This window comes from Crotalus tigris, unplaced genomic scaffold, assembly GCF_016545835.1.
Source record: "Crotalus tigris isolate CLP2741 ecotype Arizona unplaced genomic scaffold, ASM1654583v1 scf7180000017728.211934, whole genome shotgun sequence".
Taxonomy (NCBI): Eukaryota; Metazoa; Chordata; class Lepidosauria; order Squamata; family Viperidae; genus Crotalus; species Crotalus tigris.
Window position 1 is genome coordinate 78,356 of NW_024096595.1, and position 8,455 is coordinate 86,810.

At 43.2% G+C, this 8,455-nt stretch overlaps 1 pseudogene; it reads left to right on the forward strand.

Annotated features, from left to right (window-relative positions):
- Positions 1-539: 539 nt before the first annotated feature.
- LOC120306229 lies at positions 540-2,460 on the forward strand (annotated as a pseudogene).
- The last annotated feature ends 5,995 nt before the right edge of the window (positions 2,461-8,455 follow it).

The window sequence follows — 8,455 nt, forward strand, 5'->3', positions numbered from 1 at the left end:
GGTGCAATTCAAGGGATTTGAGGATCCCCTGAAAGTCATAGTAGTTGAAGGCAACCGCACAAGCCTCATTGGGCTTGATTGGTTTGAAGCACTGGGAATCAATGTAACTGGAATAAACAGCACACAAGCAGTGGACTTAGTGGCAGTTTGCTGGGAGTTTGCTGACATTTTTAGCCCTCACTTAGGGAAATCTAAGGGTCCTCCCATACTCTTCGGCTTGATCCTGCCATAACTCCAATACGGATCAAGCCTTCACCCTCAAGCAGAAGATTGATGCAGAGCTGGACAAGCTAATGCAGTAAGGCATCCTGCAGCCAGTTGATAGCAGTCATTGGGGAACCCCCATAGTTACGCCACTTAAGGCCAACGGAGAGGTTCGAATATGTGCAGATTACAAGTGCACTATCAATAGAGCACTCCAACAATACACATATCCAGTGTCTCTAGTCAGCCACATTTTGGCATCACTACAGGGAGGTCACATCTTTGCCAAGTTAGATTTGGCTCAAGCCTATCAGCAGCTGCTGATGGATGATGCCATGGCGGAAGCTCAAACCATAGTTATTCACAGAGGAGCTTTCAAGGTTAAGCACCTACAATTCGGGGTCAGTGTTGCCCCAGGCCTCTTCCAGGGAGTGATGGAGCGCATGCTCAAGGGTATTCCAGGTGTGTGCCCATATTTTGATGATGTCCTTATAGCTGGGGAATCAGACAAAAAATTGGCAGAACGGCTCAAGGCCTTCAGTGCTTCTGCAAAATGGGGCTGAAGCTGAAGCAGGAGAAATGTAAGATTGGGGTAGCTTCAACTGAGTTCCTTGGTTTCCGTATAGATGCCCAAGGAATTCATCCTGCTGAATCCAAGCTCAAAGCAATTCAGCAGGCCCCCAGTCCAAAATCAAAGGGGGAGCTCCAAGCGTTTCTTGGACTGCTCAATTTTTATCACACTTTCCTACCTCACAAGGCCGCAATGGCAGAGCCGTTACACCGGCTCTTGGACAAACATGCACAGTGGAAGTGGACCAGTGTCCACGATAGGCGCTTCTCAGTAGTCAAATCACTGCTGTCTTCAAATTCAGTTTTGATGCATTTTAATGAAAAGCTGCTTGTCTGCATCACTTGTGATGCATCACCATATGGGGTTATGGCTGTGTTGAGTCATTTAATGGCTGACGGAAGGCAAATTCCAATAGCCTATTACTCGAGGACCTTGTACTCTGCAGAGCGTAATTATACTCAAATAGATAAAGAAGCCTTGGCCATAGTGGCAGGGATCAAGAAGTTTCATGACTATCTATATGGTAGGCCCTTCACAGTCTTCACAGACCATAAGCCACACTTAGGGTTGTTCACAACGAACAAGCAAACACCCCAGATCATATCCCTTAGGATGTTGAGGTGGTCAATTTTCCTGTCAGCGTATGATTATAGTTTGATTCATAAACCAGATAGAGAAATGGGCCACACAGACAGCCTTAGCAGATTGCCCCTGCCACAGTTAGAGCCCCACCCCATTCCAGCTATGTGCATCCTGGTTATTCAGGACATGCCTGAGTCTCCCCTTAATGCAAGGGACATGGCTGCAGAGACAGCTTCAGACTTGATGCTGAGCTCTGCACTGAACTGGGTGCTCACAGGATGGCCAGAAAATAGTCCCAGGCCTAATTTTCAGAGTTTCAGCAGGAGAAAAAACGAGCTGTCAGCCCACAGGTGGTGAATATTGTGGGGTAGTCGGGTGGTAGTCTTGGAGTCTCTGCATGAGGGACATCCGGGAATAGTCCGGATGAAGGCACTCGCATGAAGCTACCTTTGGTGGCCTGGGCTGGACAAAGATATTGAGGCTCAGGTACACAGCTGCCATATTTGTCAGCAATCTAGGCCAGAGATGCCCCATGCCCCTATCCACCGATGGGAAACCACACATGCTCCCTGGTCCAGGATCAACATCGATTATGCAGGGCCTTTCCAGGGACAACTCTTCCTCATTGTGGTGGACAGTCACTCCAAATAGTTAGAGGTTGCACCTGTCCCAACCATGACTACTGCCAGTACCATACAAGAACTGCGCAGGATTTTTGCCACACATGGGTTAAATGATGTGATAGTTTCTGACAATGGGGCCCTGTTTACTGCTTCAGAATTTCAGTCCTTTTTAAGGGCTAATATGATCAGAGACACCACATCAGCCCCTTTTCACCTGGCTTCAAATGGCCAAGCAGAATGCATGGTCCGAACAACTAAGGATTCCTTGAAGCGAATAGTAACTGGTAATTGTCAACACAGACTGGCAGATTTTCTACTCTGCCAACACACAACCCCATGCACTTTCACGGGCAGGAGCCCAGCAGAAGATGGGGCCAAGGCTTGATCACAAAGCTGGATCGCTTACATCCAGACAGAGTTGCCTCTCAAGCAACACAGCCAAAGGCACCCTGGCACTTGCAAGTGGGCGACCCGGTATAGGTGTGGAACTATGGGCAAGGGGCATTGTGGGTGGTAGCTGTGGTTTGTAAGGTGACTGGGCCACTTTCTTACAAAGTGGTCCTGGAAGATGGTTGTGTGTTATGCAGGCACATTGACCAACTGTGGCAGAGGTTAGCAAACCAGCCAATAACTCATGACTCTAGTGACAGTCAAACTCAGGAGCAGCACAATGGCAATAGTGCATCAGACTCTGCCAGCGACAGTGGAGCTCTCCGATGAAGGGACGAGACTCAAGCATCTGGTGAGTCAGTCCCAACCACTGATACCACAGCCAATGGACAATGCCAGCTAACAGCTCCATTTTCAGGACTGGTGGACTCTGTTCCACCTGTGGACACTGGCTTGGGCCTACCAGGACAGCCCAGCCACAGAGACTCAAGTCTACCCATGATGGATGGGTCCCAGAGCCCTGGTTTTCTAAGCCTGGCAGGTGAGCTGACAAACCTGGGGCTTCCAGCAGTTCTGAGGTGTTTGGAATAGGCAAAAAGGCCACCAACATATTTAAGGGACTATGTTCAACATATGACCTTATGAACTATCTAGGGGGAAGGGGTGTAATGTATTGAGGTGAATTACTGGGAATTGTTGAAAAAATGGTCATAAGACTCTCAGTTAAGAGCTAGACTTGCTGTCTACATGCTAATTATCTTGTGTTAAAGTGGGAACTAATACTTGAATCGTATTGGCTGTCACCTAGTTGCTGAGTGTATAAATAGGGGTGGAGCTGCAGCTATCCAGGCTTCGTTTAAACTTTTAATAAAGAGTTGTTTGTTCACCTGCTGCCTCGTCGATGCCTCACAGAATACCAAACATAACAATAGGAAATGCTTAATCTGCCACTTTTATATACATGGATCCAGAACACAGCCAATAAAATGCAAAGGAAAGGAATGTTGCTCCCCTTATTCTTGAACAAATTGCTCTTGTGCCAGTACCAGTACTCCACCAGTGTGCAATAGAAGGGAAGAAATAGCAGATGATAAGCCAGATCCTTTCTGTTTGACTAAAGTAGACTTCCCAATATATATATAAAAACAGTATTTTTCTTGAGGCTCCTTCATTCTAATTGTGTATTATACACATTCTCTATAACAGCAATATCATAATAAGTGATTTTACAGTGCATTAGCACTGCATTCTCACGGTCACATACTATTTGTAATTGAGTAGCTAAGCTGTTTTACTTCTAACTCATCTGTGGCCCAGAAGAGGTCTAGTCCAGCTTGCAGTATTATTCTGCAGAGCTCAGAAGCAAGATGTTTTCTTATATGCAGGAAACCATGGTCCCTGTGGTACACCCACCCCCACTCTGTTCTCCACCAGCATTTCATTGATCTTTAGAGTGGCACAGGTCTTCAATGACGTAGCGAAGAGGAGCTGGACATAATATCATTTTGTCATTCCTCCTGCTCATAACAGCCATGATGATTTGTTTTAGAAAGCATCCAGGAAATCCTGAACACAGCATAAAAGAGAGCAAAGGCTATTTTCTTGTTTTGAGATTCTCAGTGTTTTGAGGTTGGATGAAATTAGAACTCTTGTAGCTCTCCCTTACTATTTCGCCAGGATCGAGGGTGAAATTGAGGGTGGTCTGAAATAGTAATTGATTTAGTAATAGTGATAGCTTTCCTCTCTTAAAAATATTGACAAGCTCTGCATGCAGCGGTGCTGAAACAAGGCAAAGGAAATTAATGTAGTATACCATGAGAAATTCACCTTCTGAAAAGACTACATGTCCAGTCTTTATATTATTTGTAAAAATAATTGTAAATATACAGCCAGTGCTTTCTAAACCTGTGGGAAAGAGAAGGGTATCTTAATGAAATTTCTCATGAATGTGAACTAAATTTCAGTTAATGTTGAGCTCCTTGCCCCTCTGGAGAGAGAGGGGGGGAGGGAGGGAAAGGGAGGGAGAGAGAGAGGGAGGGAAAGAGAGAGAGAGAGAGAGAGAGAGAGAGGGAGGGAGGGAGGGAGGGAGAGAGAGAGAGAGAGAGAGAGAGAGAGATATGGCATAATTTATACCAGATGTAGAATTCAGTGTACTTTAAGCAAAACAAAATGGTTTCATTATAAAATGTTAGCATGCGCTAGTATCTTGAAAATCATTTTATATAACATAACCTAGGCCACAGGTCGGCAACCTGCGGCTCCGGAGCCGCATGCGGCTCTTTGAGCCTTCCCCTGTGGCTCCCAGCCTCCTCTGCCTTTGCAGAGAGAGACAGAGACAGAGAGAGGCAATTGCGCTTCCCTGCTTCTCTCTCTCTCTCTCTCTCTCTCTCTCTCTCTCTCTCTCTCTCTCTCTCTCTGTGGGTGCGTGTATGTGTGTCTCTGTCTGTGTTTGTGTGTAAAAGAGAGCACACTCACAGTGTTCTCCGAGGAGCTGAAAAGCTTACTGGGCTGAGCTCCTCCCTTTGCTGCGTCTCTGCAGGAAGCAGGAAGCAGGAAGGGCAGGAGAGAGCTAGCTAGCCCAGCTAGGCTGACTCAGGAATTCTGGGAGTTGAAGTCCATGAGTCATAAAAGAGACGAGGTTGCTTACCCCTGATCTTGTTGGACAACAGCTTGAAGCTTGCCAGGTGAGCAGCAGATAGGAGAGGGGGGGAGAAAGAGAGAGAGAGAAAGAGAGAGAGGGAGGGAGAGAGGAGAGAGAGAGAGAGAGAGAAAGAGAGTGGGGGAAGAGGAGTGGCAGACCAAGGGCAGATAGAGAGAGAGGGAGAGAGAGAGACAGAGAGAGAGACACCTAAAATGAAGATAACACTGCATATATCCTTTTTTTACCTTTGTGTGTATGTAATTTTATTCTCTTAAAGCATTCTCTTGGTGATCATTGTTTTAATAGTATGGATATTCCCAAGAGTCATATTTTTACTTTTATTTTTAATGTATGTATGTATGTATGTATATTCGTCATCTTCAGGCTGGTGCTTTCGGCTTCGTGCTTCTACACACACACACACACACACACACACACACACACACACACACCTATAATAAGGGTAAAAAAGGATATATACAGTGTTATATATACAGTTATATATACAGTGTTATCTTCATTTTAGATATCAAAAGGGTTTTGCGGCTCCCGGTGTTTTGTTTTTGGTGGGAAACGGGTCCAAGTGGCTCTTTGAGTGTTTTGGGTTGCCTACCCCTGACCTAGGCATTGCTGAGCTTCATAAAGTGGTCTAATTTTTCAACTTTATTGGAGGAAGGAAGAAGAAAGTCAATGTAAAAAAGGATTAATTTGAATGAGTGGTTGGTCATATTGGATCACAGAATTTTTATTTCTTGAGAAAAGCTACTCTGAACTCTCTAGTGCATAAAATGAAAAGCAGCTTGCTTTGATAGAAAAGTCCAGCAGGGAAATGCAACAGTGAGTAGCCAAAGTTTACGATTAGACATTTGGATCTCCAAAATGTTGTTAAACTCCTGCTCTTATCAAATACTGTAGAATGCCAGCATGGTCAATAGCGATGAATGCTTGGAATTATAATTTCAACAACAATGTCTAGAAAGAAGAGAGCCAAACTGTATTCTGAGGAACATAGGTTTGCCACTTTTCTAGTATAGCACTAAACCCATGTTGAAAATCAGTTAGAATAGCAGCTGACCAGTAGAAATAGGTAGTGTATTATGAAATGGCAGAGGGATATCAATGCTCCCATACCTGCCAGCTGTTTTTTGGGTTGACAGCTATTCAACCTCATCAGTCCTATGCTTGGTGGACAGTTTCTCTGCTTGGTGACATTCAGAAAGTGGGGAGATGAGAGCCTTTAATGAGGACATTAGCTGCAAGACAGAGCAGATTCAATTGGGATTAACAATGGAAAGAGCGAAAATATGCCGGGTTACTTTTCTGTTGGCTCACTAAATGTAGGCAAGCCTTTCAACAGAATTGTGAGAAAGTGCTCCTCGAATATACATACATACATACATACATACATACATACATACATACATACATATTCTGAGGTTTTCACGGGTGTTTGTATGTAGGTCTTTGGTTATTCGGGTTTTCTCCCACGTAAAATTGGAAGTGTCTTGGTGATGTTTCGACGAAGTCCCATTCGTCATCTTCAGGCTGGTGTTTTCAGCTTCGTGCTTCTAGGAGCAATGTGTGATCATAGCTGTTTCTTCCTTTTAACTGCCAGTGGGAGTATGAACTGATTGGGTGGGAGCTTGGCTGTGTTCTGATTGGGTGGAGGTATGTTCTAATTGGTTAGGGGTTTGGCTGTGCTCTGATTGGATGTGGGAGTATTCTGATGGGTGGGGGCTTTGTTGTGCTTGGGATAGTCTGAGTTGCAGGGGGAAATTGAGATGGTGAGCTGCATTGCTGTTGTTTGGCTTTGTATTCGTGGTCGTGCCTCATCTTCATGGTGGGTGTCAGTTTGCTTCATGTATGGATTGGAGGGGTTTAAAGTGGCTAATGATGCAGCTGTGGTCTGGCTCCTGGTTTGTGGTCATGTATCATCATCAGTCCAGAAGCCGGATGCAGGCGTCTAGTGATCACATATAAGCTTCTTCCCAATGACTGCTTTTAACCCTGATGATGTTGGAAGCTTCCGACGAAAGCTAGGTTTTATTAAATGTTTTTTTCATTTATTCTCTTGATGATCATTATTTATTTAGTTAACAATATGAATATACCCAGGAGTCGAATTTTTACCCATATTACTAACCATGTGTGTGTGTGTGTGTGTGTGTGTGTGTGTGTGTGTGTGTGTGTGAAAACAGAGTCAGGAAAGTGTGGCATGAGGCACGTATCCATTGGCTTCAATTTCTTTTCTATAGGGAAAATATTCAGAATGTAGAATGAAAATAAAATGACCAGACTTTCCTTGCCACTGCTCAGAAGTAGACATTAACGAATAATTTTCTTCATATCTACCTGGCTCCTCTTGATACTTTTGTGGGTCAATGAGTATAAACGGCCTTCCTTTGACCTGTTATGGATATGTTAGAATACCATCCCTATCATTCCTATAAGCATGTCCATTTTGCAGCAGGAGCTTAAATTGTGTAGTTGCAAGGTTCACAACATTATGTTGGGTGGAGGAGGATTTCTCAATAATTGACACATGTAGTATCCAATGTATGATTCTAGCTAGAACACAAAAATATATTTTCCTTAGTTATACCATTAGATTTTAAGATGGAAATTTGGGAAACATTGGTTGACTGTTTTTTTCAAAAATAATATTCTATATTTCCTAGTTCAGATCTTGATTTTTTTTTAAACCAATGCCAAAGCAATAAAGGACATTGTGTGTTGTCTCAATATTATTCTTTTTCACCAAGAAGAAAAATGTATGTTCTTGCAATCATACATGAGGGTGTCAGTTCAAGATCCAGTTTTGCCCAGTGAAATGGCTGGTACAATGTTTAGATGCTGTAAATATATGTAGTTAAAAATAAGCATTTTTACTATAGAAGTACTATAGAAAATTACAGTGAAACCTTAAAATGAAGAAAGAACAAAATTGATTATAATATCTACATGAGGATCACTATGGAACACAAAAATATGTCTTTAGGGGGAAAATAAGCTGTACAGAGGATGACAATTGTAAGTGAATTTTAAATTCCAGTGGAAGGGGGCATAATTCATACCAAACCTATTCAAAACTGAATTCACGGGAATTCACACCTAATTAATGCTATCTTGTAAAAACTTGATCTTCTTCATCATCATTACTTGACTTTATAGACTGTATATCCTCTAAATTATATTACTCACAATTCTTATAATTGCCATTTCATCATTTCCATAATGCATCTAAGGGCAACAGAGTACTTGTATTGCTCTTGAATTCCTGCTTCAGGTCAATTTCTCTGTCTCTCTAAAACCTGTTCAGTGCTATTTGTATTCACAGAGTTTGACAAAAACAGAATGGTCATAACCCCTAGAAGGTTGTGGTGCAGAGCTTTCCCACTGCAAAACGAATGATTGCAACTTGATGAAAGCTCTTGCCGCTGATAT